A 24,913-nucleotide genomic window follows, 5' to 3' on the forward strand; every position below is an offset into this window, starting at 1 on the left:
CCAATGGTATAACTTTGTAAATCAAGTTAAACTCTGGTAAGTGATCAATGGAACGTTTTAGATTTGTATACTTGGATAGGAATTGAATTGATGTTAAAAAAGCTTTCTGTCAATGATTGTTGTTTGAAAATGATTTGGAATATTCATGTGTGTTCTGATAGTCTTTATCATTTGGATATATATGGTTTGTCAAATACCAAAGTCATTACGGATTTAAAAGTCCGTAATGAAATGATATCAAATAAGCAAACATGTGAGTAAATTAAATTGAAATAAAAATGTATGAAATCAACAGAAATTAGAAATATCATATTTAATGTAGAGAAGCATTAGTATATTATATCTTTAGCAATAGTTATTCCAAAAATACCAAGATGGCTTTTGGCTGTAAAATATCTAATAAATAAAATTTAAACTAGTTTCTGATAATTTTGTTTTAGTCAAATATTATTGGATTTCTTGATAAAGACCTCTCGAGGAAATCACATTCGTTACAATCCAATGTATAAATGTTTTGCATTTGTCTTTGACTTAATGCTTTTGCAGTTTGTAGATCCTGTCAAATCAGCAATAATGTTTAAAGTGTGGTCGATATTACTTGTATTGCTGGTACTCATGTGTTCATATGCAACCTGAAATATAATGAAATAGGAAATTAAGAAAATAACAATAATGTTGAAAGCATTTTTACATTCTCAGTTGTAAACACAATCAAGTCATGTTGATCATTGTATCGATTAATCTACAGCAATATATGTCACAATAATATAAATTCGAGTTTGAGTTCTCGAACGATATATATATATATATATATATATAGAGAGAGAGAGAGAGAGAGAGAGAGAGAGAGAGAGAGAGAGAGAGAGAGAGAGAGAGAGAGAGAGAGAGAGAGAGTCATTGTCATTATAGTAGGTAATGAAGTAAATAAATTATGCTAAAAATGAAATAAACATCTCAGAGTGATATCTAAGCACAAACACGTTCCAACTATGAAAAATCTTTATCCGAAATCGCCCTAACTCTTAGTATTCGTGTGTTTTGAAAGGATAATGGAAAGGCGTAATTGGCCTGCATTTGAGTCAATTATGTGGTTAGCTGATACAAGTTGATATCACGTTGTTTTAGACAGGTTAAATAGATATACGTCACCTCTAAATATGCAGACATTCCATCAGTACTTGTAGAGATTCTTCAGTATGTGAACAATAGATTCAAAACTGGTACGGAATGGTAAAATAACCTTTAGAGACATTTAGAAAACACAAAAAGTTTTAAAAAATCGGAAAATCTGAGTTATCATTTTTAGTGTAAAGTAAATTACAATATTGTGTAATAGTCTGAAAAAAATAAAATAACAAAAATACCGAATTTCAAGAAAAACTCAAATCAGAAAGTCCCTTCATAGCAAATGGCAAAATCAAAAGCTCACTCAAATCAAACGAATGGAAAACAACTGTCATATTCCTGACCTGGTACATGTTTTTACTTATGTAGAAAATAGGGGATATTAAACCTGGTTTAATAGCTAGCCAAGCCTCTCACTTGTATGCCACTTACTTGATCGATATCACATCCTCTCTTGTACTTTTCAGCACTAAAATATCATTGACCTTATATTAATATAGATAATTATTCTTAAAAACTACAACTTATAAAGTTTAATCAAATATACTGTATTTTTAGTTGTCAAAGGCTATATTCCTGAGTTGTTTAAATATGCTGAAGATTATATTCGTTTACTTGTTGTTTCTCTGACAATCGTGCTACATTTGAAATATCCTGAATTATTGGAGTTCGTTATTATTGATTTTTTACTTGTGTACATATACAAGTTGGTCGTGTCCTGTTCATATTTTGTCTAGTAAAGTTCAGTATTGTGTAAAAACTGCCGAAAACATATACTTCGGACTGGTTCGAATACATTTTTAATGGACCGGTCGGTAGGTACTATTACTGGTAGACTGTAAGTCTTGGCGAAGTTTTTTCCCATGTAACTTAGTGTTGTCATGAGAATTTTTTTTCATGGTCATATAACTTTAAATAGCATTTGAAATTAGGGATGGCGTCTTTCTCGTGTATACATTGTAGCCCTGATTCTTAATCTGGTTTTGTAAAAAAAAAATTAACAAAATATGTGCATTAAACTTGATGCCGTTTACTGTTTTTAAGACTATTTGTAAATCTTTATGCACAATAACACGTGTTCCTTAGCGCATTCGGTCTTGTTTCGATACCATACCATTTAAGAACACGTTCATGACAGACAAATATCAAGGTTTGTTTTCAAATCATTCTTGGTATGAAAAACAAAATTTTGAAAAACTATTCAAGTAAAATTATCTACTCATTTATCATGTCTATATTACGTTGCGAGTATACTTTGGCCTTCATAATTACAAACCCTTTCAGATTATATCACTATTCATAACTCACAACAGCTAATATATCTTCTTTTCAACCTAAAAGTTTAGTCTACAAAAATAAATAGGTAGAAGATATTTGATCGAAGAGTTTTTCGAAAATCAATACAATTGCAAACATTCTATCCACTAATATAGAATTTAAATGTCAAATAGTGTCCTTACATTTAAAATGTTTTTTAAATCGTATACAATAGAACAATGAAACATTCCTGCCTTTCGTTTAGCAGAGAGTAGTATATGTTTTTTTATGTTCAAACGTGTCATTATAAATATAATTATCATTTCCAGTTCAATTTTAGTTCTCCTATTTCATCGAATCACAGAATATAAAATATCACACCGCAAACATGTACCGATTCGTTTAACAAAAAAGAATATTCAGCTTCCATTTTGAAAAAAGTATACCCATGTGCATTTCTGTTTCGTTTTCAAATAAATCTATTCTATATTTAAGTTTCACTACATATCAAATATAAAACAGCCGACGACCAGTTATCACACTTGTCAAGACTAAAAGAAAATAATACACACACAAACAAACATAAGAAAAATACGAGCAATACATTATTGGGACTTTTTAAAATGTTAAACTATCATGAATATATACATTTTATTAAGTTGTAAGTATGTTTTATCAAACGATCTTCGTTAACTTCTTATTATTGAATATAGTATTTCACTATTACAATGCCCACTTGAATGGGAAAGATATGTATACAATGAAGTGTGTCTTTTCATTATTTAGCAAAACATCCCCTTTGACACTTCAACATTAACATATAATTTGTCAAACCTCTTCAAAATAAATACAGATATTATCGTTTCGGAACATCAATTTATTTAAATGCATTCATCGACTGGTTAACCTGTCAATTTACAATTTAACATTTCAAATTAATAACTGATACTACGGGTGTCTTTTCTTAAACGGAATATTTAAAGGTACTAGTGCAATATTAAATGACTGCATTACAATACATTGTAAAATGTACAAAATGTACTACGTTACCTTTTTCACAAGGACATGGATAAATATATATATATATATATTGTGTAATTATTAATCGATAAATACGTGTATGAATAAGAATGTTATCTGTATATGTTGGAATTTTAAATATTTGGTTTTTTTTTTAAATGAAAAAAATAAGAAACATGAAAGATATATTCATTTGGTAATAACAATTTGGTCAATCCATTTGTGAGCGAGTTAAATGTCTTTTTTTTTTTATTTGATAAGGGTGTCAAAGTAAGTTACTATGGTTGTGATGTTAAATTGAAACATAATAACATGCCGATATATATATCATTTCAGACCAATTTTTACATATTTTTGATACTTCAAAAATATCATTTGTGAGAATTATTTGTTGGCTAAGAGGCTTTTCAATTAAGAAAAATGTTTCCAAAACTCTTAAATAAAAGGAGTTTTGTTTCAATTTTTCTTATGATTAACTTAATAAATTGTCTAGTTACGCACGGGGGTAAAAATATGATGTTATGGTGTCCTTTATTAAAATTATGTTATCAGTTCATGTATTCCAGGCGAAAGTATAGTTATTATTATATTTTTTCGCGTTTGCACCAATTTTGAACATTATTTCATTCATATTTGTCAGTGCTCTGTTTATTTCAGTTTTTTTATGTATATTCACTCTCTTTTTGTGGCTTGTGTCAATTTAAAGTAACATTATCTGTAAATGATTAAGACTATAATCAATCATTAGAAATAATGGATGTTTGCTATAATGAAAATATTTATATTCCTAGAAAGTGGAATTTGGGACAATATTATGTTACATAGTCTGTAAACGACTCAAATTTAACTTAATATGTCATTATGGATGTGTTCGACCATAAAATTATTTCTGCCTTAAAATGGAATATTATACACATGGCGACGGAAGAAGATCGGCTTATCTCTTCCTCAAATAGGAACAACACGAATATAGGTAGAAGTTTTATTCAGAACACTCTGACATTTATTTTTAACATAAACTGAATATAACTAGAACTATGATTCGCTGCATCATCCCATATAATAGTTGTCAGTCAAAAGTATAGTCATAACAATAATTTTTCCGTTTAATTTTCAATATTGCTTTCTTCTTTTTTCCAGTGCTTTGTTTATTCAAGTTATTTCTGTAGACTTAAGGTGTGCATTTATTTTTTGTTGTGGGTAAAGACACACGGTTAAGTAATCAAAAGAATTTAAATCATATAAGGGATGTTTTCTAACAAACATTTATTTTATTCTTAAAACATAGTTTGGGATACATGGGCGGAAGGAGACTTGTTTACGTGTTTAACTCTTTAACTGAGAATAACATACACATTTACAACTGCTGTTTAAATCGATGAGAAGTCAATTCTATAAATATGCAAGATGTATACAGATATAAAAATTCCCTTTCCCTATTGCCCAACACACCCTTGAAATATGCTGCATACCATTTCGTCATATGAAAATGCCATTTGTTGCATGCCAAAGTATAGTTACTAAAATACTTTTTCTATTTTTTTAATATTTTTACATTGTTTCAAAAAATAAGACTCATCTACAAGGGTCAATTTAACTGCAGACAGGTTTGGTTGGTATATTTACGTCAGTTCAAATTTCAACAATAAACAAGTTCTAGCTATTTGAGTCCGAAACGAAGTTAGTCATATTGTATCTAAGAACTTTGTTTTCATACTAAAACTGAGTTCAGACGTTTATTTCTAGTCTTCACAATTATCGAATATAGTATTTGTTAACATTCAGACTGCTATGTTGGAAGGAATCACCTGTTTAATTACGCTTGTGAGATAGGACGAATTGCTTATGAAGTTTGCTAGAATCGCAATTTTGTATAGTCTATTGTGTACGCCAATAAGTACTTCGTTTTTTGGCGTCTGAAATATTTGTGTATAAGATTGGTGATAAGTATAAAGCTCTCTACTTATTATAGTAAATAAAATATTACAAAGTAAAATACGATTTATGTCATGTAACTAGGAAGTAATAAACTTGTAAATATTTATGTCGTTATGCAGTGGTTAAAAATATATTCTAATCATAAACTTTAAAAAGATTCAAGAACAACAAAGACTATTTGTCTTTTAAATAGACATGTCCAAACCATATGATACTGTAATATTTATAAACATATCTATAGAGATATTTAATCGATATCTTTATCTGGATTTAATGGTTTTATTCGATCAGCAATATTATACGTTGTGTGAAACAATATATTCCTAAAACTATGTTACGTAATATACACTGTATTCTAGAATTCCAATTGATTTCCAATAACTTTTTCTGCTTCAAGTTATATCCTGCAGAAACATAGCAGTTCACTACTTCAATTTAATTTATGCAAATTAGCCATACACATGCGCAAACCTTATTATCAACAGACGACCTTAAACATGTAAAATCCTAGCTTAAACTGTAAGTAAAATAGTGCAGCTTGTAGTATTAGATCAATGTTATGACTCAGCAAGTAATATTTATTGATTGTTATGGTAATTTGTATTGAAGAATTTCTCGTTATGATGAAATGCAATATGATTAATTGTATATGTTGGTTGTATGATATTTAAGTTACTTTATTTTTAATAATCGAACATTTTATATAACCAAATTTGCTCGGTAACCTAATACCTATAAAACTTAAATAACAATGAAACCGTTTTTTGAAATTACAATATGATAGATCACGTCTCTCAATATCAAAAGGAAAATCATAAATCTAAAATTTGACGACTAGGTACATCTATACAAAAATAAAACGCGGAAGTGATTAAAGTAAACAAAAATATGTTAAACATTATCAAAACGTTTAAATTTATTTAAGAGACTGACAAAATATTTCAGATTACAATCATTTATCTCTGAAAACAAATTTGAATAACGCGATATGTTCACTTGATATATGATGATAAGGCGAGTAAATATACTCAATTTATACAATGTTATAAAAACTCGATATTGAAATTATTTCGATAAACTTTAACCAAGATTCCTACTGAAACTATAAAATAAAGGGTCGTGTCTAGTATTACAAATGAAAAAGAAAAAAATGATCACCTGGACCCTTAGCGTTTGTTTGGTTCGTCTAGATGTTTTCATACGCAGACACGTGTTGCCTCGCTTGGATGGTAAACATTTGCCTTATACAATAGGTAACAACATTCAATAAATAAAATAAACACACTCATAAGCATTCCATTAATTATATTCTTAATATTTCCTACTCTTAGTTAGTAGAGTGCTCATGCAAAAAACATATGTTAATCATAGAATCCAAAAGCGTTTATAAGAGTGATGAAATCTTTCGAAACTGCAATGTTAATGTTTAGATGATATAAAAAGTTTTAAATTGTTCAAAACATTTCATTATCTAATAAGAACTGTGGATGTTTTACCCTTAGAGTTCACCTTTTGGTTGATATCATAATTGCGAGACCTCGTGGAGAGGACCAAATTCATGTAGTATTCACAACTATCTCAATTTGGTAATAGAATATTTAATACGAACTAGAAGTCATTTTAATCGTATCTTCGTTTGAATGTTTAGCAAATTTGAATATAGTACCATTACAGTGTTGTAACAAGTACGTTCTTAAGAAGATCAATGTAGTTCACAAATACCTGCATAATCAATATATCTTCTGTGAAAATAATTATCAGCAACACACACTTCGAGACATATCGAAAGATTGAATACGAATCACAAACTAATGTTACGATTAAGATGTTAGTATTAGAAATACATTTAAAACCGCTGTAAACTATGTTCAATGAAATTGAAAGTTTTAGACTTAAAATTTTGGAGATGCTCGCTACTAGTTTCTATAACACATAATTGAGGGTTACGTATGAAAGAAGTAAATCACAAAAAGACTGAACTTCGAGAGAAATTCAAAAAGGAAAGCCCCAAATCAAATGGCATATCAAAAGCTTAAACACATAAAAAAAAACAACTGTCATGTTCCTGACTTTGAACAGGCATTTTTTTAAATATTAGATTGAACCTGGTTTCATAGCTAGCTAAACCTCTCAATTGTATGAAAGATGCATCAAATTCATTATATTGACAACGATGAGTAAACAAAACAAACAGACACAATAGGTTATGTCAAAATAGGGGTTCAGTAGTCAACATTGTGTTATCATCTTTTTCATTATAAAACAAAAACAAAACATGTAACAAAGAATCACACTAGGCAAAAATAAAAGTTAAGAACCTGATTTTTCTTTTCTATTATGCAATTTTATTTATCTAACTAAATTCAACCCATAAAGAATTGAAAGATTTTTAAAATTGGGACCGATTCCTTACCCTGACAGACACATGATCAGATTTACATTAACTCCGACGTAGAATAGCGCGTTTGGCGTCACACAAGGAGATATAAAATTAAATAATTATGTCATTCAAAGTATGTACGGAAACCGTGTGCAGATTACATGGTGTGTATTACACGTGTTTCTAGTTTAAAAATGAAATAAGGGGGAGGGAAGGGCTTAAACAGAAAAGCTTAATGTAACTGAGGTCAATTTAGTCTGAAGAAGTGATTACCTTTGTTAAGTTAAAAATGCAAAAAACTATGAAATTTGATTTCCTTGCTTGAAAGGTATGGAAACTTTCTTCATTTAAATCATTTCCAAAAATCAACAAAAACCTCTGTGAGATGCAGACAAATATATTATTTTGTCATTGTCCTTCTGGTATCTTTCGCCTCTGTTTTGATGTTAAAAGAGAGGCGAAAGCTATCAAAGGGACATTCAAGATCATATGTCGAAAATAAAACAAGGCCAAGGATAAAAACAAAGCATGAGACCAACAGGCAAACAACAGCAAATCATATACAATATACAAACACTTAAGACTGAGACATATGAACCCCACCAAAGATTGAGACAAATGAACACCACCAAATTAAAGATTGAGACAAATGAACCCCACCAAAGACTGAGACAAATAAACCCCATCAAAGATTGAAACAAACGAACCCCGCCAAAGATTGAGACAAATGAACCCCACCAAAGACTGAGACAAATGAACCCCATCAAAGATTGAAACAAATGAACCCCACCAAAGATAGAGACAAATGAACCCAACCAAAGATTGAGACAAATGAACCCCACCAAAGATAGAGACAAATGAACCCACCAAAGACTGAGGGTGATCGCATGTGCCCCGGTAGAATAAGTAGATCCTGCTCCATATATAGTACCTGTCGTTAATTTAGCTGTCTTCGTATATTCTTCCACGTTTAAAAGTAATACAGATAGGAAAAAGTTTACTTAAAGCAATGGATATAATATGAACCCTCTAAACCCAGGACTGAAGGCTGGGAAAGTCCCTCCTTCTTTGTCTATGCCATATTTTAAAAACAATGAAAAACTAGATTAACGATACTTGATATTAACAACTTAAGATAGTGTATTTGTGGTAAATTAAGTCAGATTGACACCTTTAAGGTCTAAAGATTCTTTGGATCAAGTGAATATATTGTGAAATTTGGATTTGTTCAATGTCTGTATGCCTAATTGGAAAATCTACAAAACCAAAGAACCTGAACCCTGCTTGAAAGATGTAAAAATCAATAAAAAAGAACTATGTGAGATGCAGGCAAAACAATTCCTTATAAAATCAAAGCAATTATTGCTGTGAGAATGATACATGTAATATACTGGGCTAAAAATCTTTAAGTATTGGTTTAACTACAACACTTCATTTTTATCATTTTTCAGGATGACAAGCAAGTATAATCCAATAAGATAGCAACTTATAAATGGGTTCGGTCATCTGCTGTTGCTGCTGTAATGACTTCATTGAGGATGACGTAAGTTGTATGAATAAAAGGATCTGTGGGATTCATTTCAATGAGATAAATAAAAAAAATAAAACTTTTTAAATAGGTCAAATCAACTCATCACAGATATAAGGTTTATAATATTGCTTGTGCTAGACATGCATTAAGTCAGCGAAAGACTCATCAATAAAGTTCGACTCCAAAATAGGCAAACTAAAGTACAAAAATGAAGAGCATTGAGGGCCACAAATTCCAAAATGTTTTGACAAACAGGGCTTAATTAATATGTTACACGGGAGAAATGTTTTTTTGATGATCCACAAACATTCATATCATCTGCCAAGCGATAAAGATATATTATGCATATTATTGTATGGTTCGATTACAAAAGAGGAGCAAAAGATACCAGAGGAAGAGTCAATAGTTTTTTTTATGTGTTACCTTGGCAATTGACTGTTATACAAGCAAAATGCAACAAAAAGTCATGTTAATATGACATGATTTACCAATGTACCAGTAACTGTTGTACATGGACTATGAATACTAGTAGCTAAATTCGTAAAGATAAGGGAATGCTAAGCAGGGGTCAATTAAAATGAAACGCGACTCTGAATGATATATCTTGTGTCTTTATTCCATGCATAGATTACCTTAGTCGTATTTGGTGCAATTATTAAGAATATTAGATCATCAATACTATTAAACTTTGTACTTGTTTGCCTTTATAACTGTTTTGAACAGATCGTCATTGTTGAGTCTTATGTACACGAAACGCGCGACTGGCGTATTAAAATATAAGCCTTGTACCTTCGACAACAACTATGCAGACAATAAAACAGAACTTATACTGAATAGTACAAAAATAAATCATACAAATTCCTCACAGTCACGGAAAACTTAAATTGACCAGTGTTAGAGAAAATCAAAACAAAACACCAACAAATTCGTTGCAATTCGGAAACATTTATATTAATGTTTATATTGTGTCATATGATATTAAGTATAATTTCAGTCTACGGCTTCTTTTTTGTTTGTTTACTTACGATTAGCTTTCTTTCCATCTGTTGTTATTCCCTACTTGCTGCCGCTTATTTTGTACATTCCCCAACTGGTACAGTGTCCTGTAATAAAGATAATAAAATGTTTTTTTTTTATTATTATTAAATCTCATTCTTTTGAATATAGATAGTGATAACTTAGATATAAGCTTAATAACCCTACACCAAAAGTAAATAAATGAATTTAAGAATGCTCTCTTTAAAAAGAGAACTATATCTCCAGGTGTTATACATTGCCAAAAAGGGACCTCAGTGGTTGGATGGTTCAACTACTGTATCACTAGCCTGTCAACATTTTCGAAACCAGCACGTGGCATATGAATTCGAATATAATAATACATAACAATATATTGAATTCAAAGATTAAATTTTAGGTTTCTCAAAAATGACGGGAAAGGCAATGCGTAGGGTACATGAAATGTAAATTAAGTATGTAATGTCCATAATGTCTTTGTCATTGCAACAGATGACCTTATTTTTCAAATAAATGAATGTTTAGGTTTTTTTTCACGATATATGTATTCAATCATTTCCTGATAAATAAATACCTAAGTATAACAGGTCGCATACTTGGGGACCTCTTAACTTTAGACAAGAGAAAAATAAAGTGATTTTACACTGACAATAGTTTACATACATATCTTCAAGAAACCAACACAGTTCATTTTATCTGATAAGCATCACTGTATAATACGTCATCAATATCGTGTATCCGGCTCACTTAACTTCATGTGTTCATTTAAACCCGAGAACTATATATTTGATTGAGAAAATGAGACTTATAGTTTGAATTGGAAATTATTAATAACGTTATGCATGCAATCCAAGAAAACGAATTTAAAATTAAGGATGCAACCGATTCTTAAAAAAACAATTAACAATCAAAAACAGTATTCCATTAGCTCCGATTGTACATTTTCATGTTAAGGAGTCTGGGTACCAGTAAAAGAACACAAAAATATAAGTACAAAGCCAAAAACGATTCATATTTGATGTAAATGTACAAAGAATACGATTTAGGATGTTTAACAAGGTATGTCAAAGGCAATTAAATAAGAGATAGATTTGTAGACATATTATAATCTTAAACAACAATATCTTTTTTTTCTAGGATTTGCGTCAAACAGACAAGAATATATTAGATTTAGATAAACTAGTAAAAAAGCGAGCATGGGCTTTGTACCAAGAACATACACGAAGATGCTTGCCCCGAAAAAAAGAAAAACTTGATCTGGTGCTAGATTGGTCTCGTGTTAAATTTATTCCTGACGAACCTATCTTCGAGGATTTCAACGTTGGTGGAAAAGATGCAGACGCAACTCATATTATTTTCAAAACTGTCTTTGAAAACAAAAGCAATGTCGAACAACAGCATACATTGAGAGCAGAAAGACAAACGTCGTCGTCTTGTAAAAGTTCTTTAACTAAAGGATACACAATGGGTTTCGATGTTGGATTATCTCTTTCAGCACCAGGCGATATTGCAAATGCTGCTGTTGGATATTCGAAAGGATTCTCGCTAGAAAATGCAATTGAAAACTCTGAGGAAAAATCGCTTACATGGGTTGCTGAAGGTTGTCTACGAGTTCCAGCAACATCCACCATTACGGCATCGATGCAAATAAAAGAAAGACAAAGCGAATTTTCTTTTGTAACATGGGTGGCAGTGAAAGGTATAGTCAAAGGAACCTTTTACAACCAAAAGCAACAAAGCATGTATACATGTACATTGAATATGAGAACAATTATTTTTGAAGAAATTCCGAAGGAAATGAGAAAGAAAGAAAATGGAATATACTATATTAAAATTGAGGGCAGGTGTAAATTCAAATACGGAATCGAACAGGAAATTAAAATAAGCTAACAAACCGCATTTATTTAATGTTTCCTGTACCCAGACAAATTAAAAGTCACATTGTGTTCGACAATTGATGTTTTCACCACAACACTTTTGCTTGTTGTTGTGCATGTTTATCTGTCTTCTGATAATGCATGTGTACTTACTTTTCGACCAGAAAGTACCATGGAAAGAGCAAATAATGAAAAGTTTAGATTCTTTGTTATTCTGATATTCTGTACATTGTTTGTTGTTCTTTCCGATCTCGAAAGCAACAACCATTTTTTTCTCTCTCATAGTGCATCTTACTTAAATACTATAACCCATTTGTTCTGAATCTAATTCTACAAATGGGCATGTAAAGAATATAAAGATACGATATAATGATCGGCTTCCAACAACGTGAAAGACTCACACAACTTATAAAATGCCTCAGCATTACTAACAGTAAAATAATTCAATTGTGAAAACTAACTCGCTCATTTATGTAGAAACAAATTGATAAACGACTACAAACAACAACCACTATATTACAAGCTCCTGACTTCGAACGGACATATACTTGTAATCGTGAACACCCCCTTCCCCCTAAATAGCTTGTGCTATTACGACAAAATATAAGATCAAACATTAAAAACCAGTAAAAAGGGCTTGATCCTTTATTATGATCAGACTGATACAACACGCAAAAACAAATACAAAATATAAAAAAGAAGATGTGGTATGATTGCCAATGAGACAACTATCCACAAAAGACCAAAATGACACAGACATTAACAACTATAGGTCACCGTACGGCCTTCAACAATGAGCAAAGCCCATACCGCATAGTCAGCTATAATAGGCCCCGATAAGACAATGCAAAACAATTCAAATGAGAAAACTAACGGCCTTATTTATGTAAAAAAATGAACGAAAAACAAATATGTAACACATAAACAAACGACAACCACTAAATTACAGGCTCCTGATTTGGGACAGGCATGTGTATTACACGTTTCTGGGCTATCATCAACCTTATCAGTTACACATGCATGTCTGATAAATATGTTTGTATGATACAGTAAGTTTTCATTCACAAATTGCATGTGGCATCTTTTTTTTTTATACAATGTATTATGACCAAACCCTTTCTGACATTTTAATGAAAGGTCCAATGAAACGAAGTAGACTTCTTGTATACGAATGAAAAATACATTGGCGGTGTAAGTATTGTCAACTTAATTTGATTTTCTTCATTACTGATGCAACATCTAAAACCCGAAAGCCGTTGCTCTCGACAATTAGTGCAGTACTTGTTTTTTTCAAAGTAAGCTATGTGTAAACATTAACCAACTCTCAGAAAACTCAAAATATCATGATATACCATACATGACCAAAACCCAAACGTTTGAAGAAACCTTCGTGTATGTATAAAGAGATGGTGACCATCGTTTAAACACAATTTCCCCCATAGAGCTTTCTTACAAATTGACGAAAGGTACGAACGAACGTAAAGGGAGCACGTATTTCATTTCCACAATAACAATTAAAAGTCTTTGTTTTATCCAGTAAAACAGCATTCTTTTCTAAATCAAGTTTATTTTTCAAAAATAATAATATCGCAAATAATACACGATTTTAATATAATCAAATAGAATAAAATAGTGTCAAATACACTTACGTCCGATACGTTACTTCTGTAAACCACGAGTACACACATTTTCGCGGGAATTTTTTAAGCACGAGTTTCACGATTAACTTTTCAATGGCTTTATTGAAGTACATTTATTTTTATTTTGTATAGTACACTTTCAGCAAATTGTCAAAGTGGAATATCGAGATTTGATTAAAAAAAAAATGATGCTACAATGTTTTTAAAAAGTAATGTTGAATAAATCTAGAAAAACAGATTTTGTATATCAAGAAAATAAATCTATAATTTTGCACCATATACATTGTAGATTTGAATATAATGACGATTTAACAGTACACATGTTTGGAAGATAGACGCGAAGTTGTCACTTATCGTTCAGTGGTTAATATTTCATGAATGTTCAGGACTATAGGCAAAACGCAATTATACGCTAAAATATTCGTTCCATTGCTGCGGTGTGTCATATATTCACTTTGGTGGTGGTGGTGGGGGGGGGGCAATGAATATTACCAGAGGAGAGGCGATGATTCAAAAGTTCTTAAACGAGCACCAGCATATGGCAAAGTATGTAGATCATCTTTTTTATTCATTTTCATTTTATTATTTTTGAGCGTTGCAAATTTTGAATGAAGGAAGTATTTGTGTTTTAATTTTTTCTTATTTTTTTATAAGGGAAGAAGACAATGTCTTTGCTTTGGCATTTTCTGAGGTTAAACAGTGCAACATTGTAATATTGAAGAGTAGGGGAGGGGTCGGTTTTTAATCTTTTAGAGACATTTTATTCGTCTGACTACTAGATGTATTCAGGATATTTTGTAGATTTATCTCCTCCGACCTGGTGGTATTAATTTTAACCTATCGTACTTCCCGAAATTCTAAATATATCTAAAAAAAAAGTCCAATTTAATAAGTGTCGTTGCATGTAGGATAATTGTCCGAAATTCCACAACTATTATTTAAATATGTCAAAATAAAGGATCCCTAAAACGAGTCTTACGTAGGATTCGTCAAGCATACGTACCTTTCGTCAATTTATAAGAAAGCTCTAATATAACCATTATGAGGAAATTGTTTGAAATTGAAGTGACATTGTATATTTCGTAAACAACAAAGTAATCGATGAAACTAGCGGTAAACAAGCATATTCAATAATTAAGGTCTTTCCTTTTTCTAAAGGGAAAGACCTTACTGTATTTCTTCTGTTTATTATTATTAGGTCTTTCCACTTTTCCGTGGAAAGACCTATTGGTTTTCTTCTGATTATTATTATTTTTTTTTTCTTCCGCCTAATTTTTTTTCCTTCGCTGTTTTTTTGTTTCGCAAGATGTCGCTTAGATAAATGAAATATGATATCGAACAGTTTATGCGCTTTTGAAACTGACCCTGCTAAACAGAATACTTTCTCATATAAGAGTTATCTCCCCGAACACTGTTTTTCTTGTTATCGCTTAATCTTCGCAACCGTATAAGAAACCGACAAATTTATTTTACCAAATTGCTCGTTATATCCTCAGGATGATTTGATTCATTTTGACCGAAGCTATCCGGAAACTCCATATGAGAGTTATTTCCCCTTTTATATTTGATATAAGTGATATGCATTTTTAACTGGAAAACCATAAGTGGTAGAGGCCTAGGGTCTTTTGATTTGAGGTCCTTGGTCCAAAAAAATTAAAATGAGGTCAAGGTCAAAGGTCAAGGTCATGATTAAAATTTTGATTTTGGCTTGTTATCTCTTATTTTCAGAAATCATAAAAGATATAGACAAAATATTTTCACACAATTGTTAGTTACGACATGTCGTAACACATAAATTTTAGTCGAAAGGGTACGTAGACATTTGACGCGAGTGTTCCCCCTTTTTATATCTAATATCATAAGTATGGTAATATAACTCATTAACAATATAAAGTAGAGGACTAGAGTCTTTTGATTTGAGGTCCTTGGTTTATGACCTTGAAATTGAGCTCAAGGTCATATGCCAGTTAAACGTTCTAGATTTTGACCTTTGCTTTTACCTCATATGTACACATGATAAAGCCATGGGACTTCTTGCATTAAGTTGTAAGCAATGTGACCTTAAAAAACACAACCGGAAGTGACCTTTTGTAAACCGGAAGTAGCTATTTTTTGTACTAAATCAATGTAAAAGTATATAGAACCATATATTTTTGGAATCAGTGTCAAGTAAACTATCAAACAATACCGGAAGTAAACTTTTTAAACCAGAAGTAAAAGATTATCTCCCTTTTCTATATATTTTTTTTATAGAAACCATATATTTTTTTAATAAGCGTTCAATAAGCTGTCATTTGACGCTAAAATTGACATTTAATACCAAATTTTAATATTTTCATATAAAAAAAGTTCTAAACTGGTGGAAAGACCATCAATGGTTCTCTGAACAATTGGTTTTTAATTATTATTATTATTCTTCCGCCAAACTTTAACAAATTTATCCGCGTTAACCGTAAGACGTGTCGCTTTCATGTTCACACTTTGTATCGGTGTCATGAATATCTATCCGGAACTCACCCTGTGAGTCGAAATATTTTGTCGTTTTCGGAGTAATCCCTCCGAAACCCAAAAACCTTGTTATCGTTCAAACACCGTAACCGTAAGAGGTAGAAAAAAAGCGAAGGGTGAAATTTGTTCAGGACCAGACCCCGGTTCTTCGTTACATTTGGATCGAAAGGATTCAACGACTCATTGGTAGGGTTATGCCCCTATGAAAATTAACCGGTGTTGGTTGACCACCAAAACTCAGAAACCGTAAGTCGTAGACACCTAGGATCTTCACCATTCATCATCAATTCATGTGACTTTGAAAAATATCTCAAGGTCAAATGTGTATGTTGACCTTGACCTTTGACCTTACACCTTGTTATGGGATAATCTCAGAAACCATTATACTTATAGAAGTTTTAAATAGTGGAAAAGGTTTGGGTTATTAAGGCGCAACTTTGTTACATTTTGACCGAAGAGATTTGACCTTTCTATAAGGGGCATAACCCCTGATTTAGGTTTCTGAAAAGACAAAATCAGCTTTTACTACATAACCAAAGGTCCTAGACCCATGGGGTCTTCAGCAATGACATTGGGGACTAATGACCTTGACAAAGGTCAAAAGGTCAAAGGTCAAGGTCATGTCCCATATAGCGAATTATGTGTTTTTGACCTTATTTAAAGGATTTTCAGTGTGTTTTAAAGCTTTTCAATACATTCTAGGTCTATTGGAACATGTATTTTACATTACAAAAGGAAAGACCTCTCAATTGTTCAAGAACAATTGACATTTTAATTACATTTATTTTTCTATTTTTGTTTTGATGATGATCGAATTAGAACTGTATTCATAGTCTACCACCCTCTGTAAAAGGAAATACGTAAGATTAAGAAACTTCAGTATAGACAAAAGGAATTGTATACATAACAGGATTTTATAAGTAGTATAGAACATACGGAAATATTGGGAAAGACATTTTACAAGTACATTGTATCAGAAAGAACATCATACTCATACAAAAGGAACAGCGCGTCAACGATAGGCAATACCCTTCTTATACCATCTTGAATTCAACCGGTAGTTACAAACGTTAAACATATGACAGTACACACATAAACAAACCGCCTAAAATTTTGTGCAAATATATTCCATGAAACACCAATTGAAAGAATATTGCATGGACACTAAAAAGTTTTAACGGGAAAGGTGTAATGCTTAGACTATACTTATTAGTTAAAAATTGGCGTGAAACCTCCACCGTAACTAACATTGTCTGTTTCTATTGAACCTTGGCATTGTTTTGTCTTAATGAAAGGTGGAAGACATGAAAGGGAAATTCACACTAACAAGTCGGAATAAAAAATGACAATGTCATTCCAGAAAAACAAAACTGAGGAAAAGACAAACAGCAGTATACAAAGTACAACATAGCAAATCGTAAACAAAAATAACTATCTGAATTTAGCACCAAAAAAAACGATGTCAAATTGGGAACATAGAGTTGATATGTGTAGGAGAATATGATTATCCACGAGGTACGAAAGTTCAAATGATGCTGAATTTAAAAAAATAATAAACGGCCTTCAACAATGAAAAATACATACCGTATATCCATCTATCAAATGATCTGACATAAAAAATATGAAACTTTTCAATAGAGAAAACTAACGGCCTAATTTATGACAAAACAATTTACATAGCAAATATGACAGACATGAACCAACGACAACACATAAACTGCATGCTTCTGACTTGGGAATAGCACACTAAAAACAAACATGTTTGAAGGCGAAAACCCTCCCCCTGACCATTGATAGTACAACAAAGAATAAACTATAGAAATCAGTTGAAAAAAGCTTAACTCGTCGTATGGATACAAAATATATTTTTGTTTAACAAAAGCAAAACACCGAACGTGGCAGGGTATTCATACATGATGAGCATTTAATCTTTCAATCATTTTAAGTTTTGTCAGGAGCTGGTATGTCAGTACATGTAACTGCTAGTAGTCTTTCTTAATTTATGTATGATTGTCATTTTGTTGAGTTTCCACAGTGGGCACCTGCACATGACAGAGTCCGTTAGGGCTGTGGTATACCTACACTGACATCGGGCTCGGACTTCTTTTTAGTTTTAATGTGCATATTGTTTTGTGTTTTTTTTTTCTACACTGGCTAGAGGTACATGTATGATGGAAGCGATGAATCTTTAAAATAACATGTTTAGCCCCGACAAATATTTGCACCTGTCCCAATTCAGGAACCTCTGGCCTATAATTTGTTAGTTTGTATGATTTTAGTTTTAGTTTCTTGTGTATATTTCGGAGTTTAGTATGACGTCCATTATAACTGAACTAGTATATATTTTTGTTTATAGTGGCCAGCTACACGCCTCCAAGCTGCATTTAAGACCCTTTGGTGGCCCACGGCTTTTGTCTGCTCTTTGGTCGGGTTGTTGTCTCTTTAACAAATTATCCGTTTCCATTCTCAATTGTATTTCCAAAATAAAAAAGACACAAAGTACAAATAAATATAAGTGTACTTACTAAAATATTAATCAATACATATCGAACATTCAATTTAGTGGAACGTAGTCATTTGAGTCAAAGAAAGTGATATTTTGCAATGTCAAAATATAGATACCGACATGTTGTAATACATGTACATGTAATGTGAATATGCGTATAACAATACTATTTGGTACAAATGTATAACATTGAGAATGGAAATGAAGAATTATTATAGAGAAAACAACCCGACCAAAGAGCAGACAACAACCGAAGGCAACCTAAGGTTATAGTTAAGTTTATAATTTTTTTATGATCATTTACAGCTTCCGAAATGCTATTTTGTTACTTTTTAAGCTGGACCAAATCACTAGTTTATTTTAAGATTCAAGGCCAATTTTTTTATAGTGTAACTTCATCCCTCTTTTTTGCTAGTTGAGGCCTAAACATTAGGAAATAAATTTTGAAGGGGTATAAAAAGAATTGACAAGTAACACACTGTCCACAATGGGGTCAGTATTCGTCGGACAACGAAAGTCAAAGACGATAACTGTGTTTCCGGACATAATATCAATGTCCTCCAGTGCAATTGCTATATTCCGAACAATTCGGTTTATCATGTAAGGTAAATAAAAAAACCACAGAATGATAAAGAAAATAAACACAACCAGAACGATTAATAATGAATATGGTTATTTTACCAACACAACTGCTGAATTAAGAGAAAATTACCTAACAATATGCCAGTTGCGGACTCCTTAGTTATTTATTGCAAAGGCACAGTAAGTGTTGTTTTTTTTTTATGATATTGTACGTTTATATATATATATATATACAACTCGTCTAAACATCAACCCAACAATGTTAGATCTGTAAATTTGCTTTCGCAAATTTTAGGTTCTTCCCTCGCCGGGATTCGAACCCATGCTACTGTGATATCGTGACACCAAATCGCCTGCACTGCAGCCGTCCCGCTAGACCACACGACCACCTGGGCTCTTAAAAAAAGAGCTTTCGGTGGGCATGTGTTACCTTTCCACGTCAGTTTTAATCTAGCGGCGTACTACAGTACATGATATATAAGGCATGAAGATGTTATTGTTACAGATCAGCTAAATTATCTATAGTAAAGGATCCTACAAATTAATGTAAGATACAGTCACAGAAAATAATTATATTCATAAGTACGTCTGAGTCAGTGACAACCCTACAACAGATGTATCCATCGGATCGCCATCAATGATGGTGATACATGGCTGTGTACATAATGTATATACAACTCGTCTAAACATCAACCCAACAATGTTAGATCTGTAAATTTTTTGAGAGCCCAGGTGGTCGTGTGGTCTAGCGGGACGGCTGCAGTGCAGGCGATTTGGTGTCACGATATCACAGTAGCATGGGTTCGAATCCCGGCGAGGGAAGAACCAAAAATTTGCGAAAGCAAATTTACAGATCTAACATTGTTGGGTTGATGTTTAGACGAGTTGTATATACATTATGTACACAGCCATGTATCACCATCATTGATGGCGATCCGATGGATACATCTGTTGTAGGGTTGTCACTGACTCAGACGTACTTATATATATATATATATATATATATATATATATTGAACACACCCGTGATATCGCGGGTCCGTGACTGAATTGAAGTATATAACTATGCGCAAGCACTATTTTAGTATTAGTATTGTCATCTGATAAAGTCATGCCGATTATAAGATACACAGTTTTCTCTGCTTTCAAATCTTTCTGTTTGAACCCGTCGAACTGGAACTTATCACTTTTTGGTAATATTAATTATTTGGAAAACAAAAGGTCCTGGAATGGAGTATTTTTTAATCAACAGCATTGTCCTATATTAGTTATAAATAGAGTTAAATTCTTTGATTCGCTGTTTTACGTCATGCCCGCTAACAAATTGAAAACTGTACCTATACGCCTTATTTTTAGTCCAGATTTTTAGTATTCGTGATGTTATCTTAGAAAGTCTTACTGATTAAAATACTACAATAGGTAACAATTCGACAATTTAGTAGTGTCAACCCTGTGATTATGACCCGTGTATATACTGTAGCATATTAATTCTGAATACACCGTTTGTTGGTGCGCCTGTCAGATGGGGAACGTACAGATAAGGTAATAGGTAACAGGTGAATATAGTATTGGTATCGGTATCGGACTCGACCCGGAACTTCTTAATTATTGACAATATTAATTACGTGGAAAACAAAAGGGCCTGGAGTGGTGTAATTTTTAATCTACACCTTAGTACTATATTAGTTATATGTAAAGTTGAATTCTTTGATTCGTCGTTTTTACGTGATGACGGCTGACAAATTGGACCTCGTAATTTTAGTATTATAGACACATATAGCGGGACGGCTACAGTGCAGGCGATTTGGTGTCACGATATCTCAGTAGCATGGGTTCGCATCCCGGCGAGGGAAGAACAAAACATTTCGAAAGCAAATTTACAGATGTAACATTGTTTGGTTGATGTTTAGACGAGTTGTATATATATATTATATGAGCCCAGGTGGTCGTGTGGTATAGCGCGCCGGTTACAGTGCAGGCGATTTGGTGTCACGATATCTCACTGGTAGCATGGGTTCGATTCCCGGCGAGGGAAGAACAAAAAATTTGCGAAAGCAAATTTACAGATCTAACATTGTTGGATTGATGTTTAGACGAGTTGTATATATATATATATGTATGTACATAGTCTTGAAAAGTCTAAAGATGGATGGAAGCGCTAGACAATTCTGCTTTTAAAACTATTTTTGTGTATTTAATTTGTAATATATATACATGTATGTATATATTTATAAAAAAAAAATTGGGTGGATGGTAGATCCTTCATAGTTTATTAAATACTTATCCGCATTTTTTTCTTATTAGAGACTGTGTATTGAAGTATATATGTCTTTCGATGTTTGTTGCCTTTGGATTGACGACTCATTTACGTAAAAGGTCTCGTACCTTTTTTCTACCATCGAGTTATTTTCTATAGAGCAACAGCGTATCCCCCTTTCCCTTTTCCAGATGATTAAAATCATACCGGGAAATTTTAAATAGTGAACCACATGTAAACTTCCATGTACATGTACACATTTCTTAATAACTTTTTTGAAGGTTATTAAACGCCTAGAAATGTCAATGCATTTATTTTCATGACAATATCATACTTTCTCGTCGGTTTATCGGTTACAATAAGTTTAGATAGTACTTTTAAATTTAGTCTACTACTAACCTCCATATTTGTAGATTGTCCTATTTTTTTACTAACGTCCAGTAGCAAATAATACAAATGTATACAAAACGATAACATACACAAGGTCTTACCAACGAAAACGGATTTACCATTATGCTATGTAATTCTATGAATCCGTGACTTTATTTTAACGTAAAATCTCAAATTTTCAGTCTAAAGGAGCATAACACCAAACTCGGACACTTGTTTGGGTTTTTTTACGTATCAATATTAAGTCTTGTTCTTCACAGTGAATTTTAATTTTGAATTTGTATTTGCTGGATCAAAATGGGTCCACGAAAACAAATAATGGGCATGGTATATTTTTGATCGTTAATCATATGACCTAAAATTTATTTCGTATGGTGTCAACAAAATATTAAAACACAAGAGTAGACATGACACAAATTCCGATACATGCTGGATACTTATTGTAAACCAAAATTATTTACAAGCTTATACAGTATACAACATGTGACTCATCCTCAACATGCCTGAAATATTTGCTACTGGATGTTTCCAAGCAAAAATCAATATGTGAATCTATTAATGTCATTGGGAAAAAAATTATGCATGCTATTTGGTTGCTTTTGTACATTTTCCCAGCAACTCTTTTGGAATCTTTCTTAAATGCTTAATCGGATGAAATCAGTTATGCATGATCATTTATCCGGCTTCTGTTAAATATATATTTATAAAAATAGACTATATATATGGTCGTAAATGAATTTAAATTTGTGTCAACATAGTTTTTTTTCATAAAATCAGTTAGATTTTTATAAAGTTAGTTAGATTTATAAGTGTTAATGTCATTTGTGTGAGTAAAGGGAATATTATGTATGATGATCTAAGGACTGGTCAGGATTAGTTTTAAGTTACATTAACGAAAAATATGTCCAAAATTTTGTGTTGGAATTGAATAAAATTCCTCTGTGTTTGTTGACTTCTCCCATTAGTGTTTTAAATTTCCTAATTTGGATAACATTTGAATTAACCCCGGCTAGTTTGCTCACGGTATGCTGATTAAAAAAAAGTGTATAGAGGTCAATTGAATCAAATGTCATAAAGTTTTGCACATTAATTAAAGCAGGATTTCTCTTTCTACAGTTTAGTTTTTTTATTTGTCAGCAAATTTCTTGATTGCAAAATTTTAATCAAGCATTGTAAAAGAAAGGAATTGTTGTGGATTCACAATTGCCCATGCATTTACTACACATCAATGCCTTTTAAATAATCCTTAGGTTGACAAATGATCAGTTTGTGAACAGATATATCATGTTAAGGAGGGGTATTTGCGAAAAATACCAGTCGAGAGAATGTTAAATTTCACGAGCCGTAAGGCGAGGGAAATTCATTTTCAAGTGTTTATGAAAATGACTATAAACAAATTTCCTTAAAATAACAAAACATTTTTGTCTTTCAAAACAAAATAATATATTTGGGAAAAAGAGTACTGCGATGCAATGCAATGCAATATCAAAATTGACTATTCACCAAGTGTAATATATAAACAAATATGGAAATAAGAAGATGCAGGATGAATTCCAATGAGACAACTTTCCACCCAAATTCAAACAAATTATAGATGTCAACGCACGGCCTTCAACAATGAAACAAGCGCATAAGTATAGTTTGCTATAAAAGGCCACGAAATAAAAAAATATGAAGATTCAATGGGAAAACACGGCCTTGTTTGTAACAAAACAATTTACAAAAAACAATAATGACAGACATGAAGTCATGACAACCACTGAACTACAGGCATTTTACTTGGTACAGGCACTTAAATAATGTTAAACATGTTTGTTGGCGCTCAAGCATCCCATAACCTAGGGCAATGGTGTTATAATAGCACAACATAAGAACTCTAAAATCAGTTGAAAAATGCTCAACTCATCAGATCGATACAAAGCAGAAAGACATTAAACAAAAACACAGTCACTGTGATTGATGAGGCAGGGTATTTATACATCTCTAAAATCAAAGTCCAGTAAGCTTTAACACCGGTCTAATTTTGACCCGTTTGACGAAAATTAATGATGGGGAAATAAGACCAAGCTCGGATAAAGAGGGAATTGGTATAATTTAGTTTTTTGCGCATATAATACTATGTAATATTAAAACAGGTGGCGCAAACATAGCATTAAAAGAACAAAACATGGTGCGCAAAAGGGCGCATTTGTTGGCGTAAACGGATTACTGCCTTTGTTATTTTGTTTTCTGAATACATTTCGATATTAATATTAACTACTTACAAGACTTGGTATATTTTTGTACTTCGTCAAAGCACCATTAACAAACGGATGAAAATCAATAGAAAACAACGCGAAATCTCAAAATACTCAAAGGATAAATGATAAAAACAAAAATAAAAATAAAAAACGAACACAATTGAGTCGGAACATATGTATTTAAAAAATCTTCTTTGCTAAATTTGTAGATTAGGCTTTTTCTTTATCCAAAATAATTTGGAGAATTTCAGTAAATAAATGTTTACTGTTAAAGTTTAATAAAACAACATAATTAATAAATACTTTCTAGTTATTAATTTATTGCAAGTTAAGAATACGAGATCACTTATTTCCATTAAGACAACAAGTTGCAAAAAGTGTCATTCGAATATTTCCTTAAATATATTTTTGTCAGATATAAAGAATAAAACAATGTATATGCAACGTGTCCTACCTTTACTATCTGTTGTTGAAATCTTTCCTGTCTTATTATTTCCTTTTGCATTTTAACTTGCTTTCGGTTGTATAAAGATAAAATATTGTTGTAGTCAAAAAAGAAAAAAATCAGCAATGTAAGTTCTATTTCCTGGATAAATGAAGAAATCACTTTCCAAGCATGCACAATTATCTGAACCTTTGACGAAGACG

At 31.8% G+C, this 24,913-nt stretch overlaps 2 long non-coding RNA genes across 5 annotated transcripts; one reads left to right on the forward strand and one right to left on the reverse strand.

Annotated features, from left to right (window-relative positions):
* On the forward strand, positions 1 to 12,454 carry LOC143083344 (uncharacterized). 3 transcript variants are annotated; one of them, XR_012980651.1, is made up of 3 exons: positions 1 to 36; positions 9,172 to 9,263; positions 11,403 to 12,454. It is a non-coding gene; the product is annotated as an uncharacterized LOC143083344 (long non-coding RNA). The 3 variants fall into 3 exon arrangements; XR_012980649.1 differs by having other exon boundaries at positions 34 to 253; XR_012980650.1 differs by lacking the exon at positions 1 to 36 and adding an exon at positions 5,785 to 5,859.
* Positions 299 to 24,913, reverse strand: LOC143083345 (uncharacterized). Of its 2 annotated transcripts, XR_012980653.1 has the most exons (4): positions 24,720 to 24,913; positions 10,277 to 10,354; positions 1,150 to 2,472; positions 299 to 632 (listed from the first exon to the last, which is right to left on the reverse strand). It is a non-coding gene; the product is annotated as an uncharacterized LOC143083345 (long non-coding RNA). The 2 variants fall into 2 exon arrangements; XR_012980652.1 differs by having other exon boundaries at positions 299 to 2,472.

Source organism: Mytilus galloprovincialis, chromosome 7, assembly GCF_965363235.1.
Source record: "Mytilus galloprovincialis chromosome 7, xbMytGall1.hap1.1, whole genome shotgun sequence".
Lineage (NCBI taxonomy): Eukaryota > Metazoa > Mollusca > Bivalvia > Mytilida > Mytilidae > Mytilus > Mytilus galloprovincialis.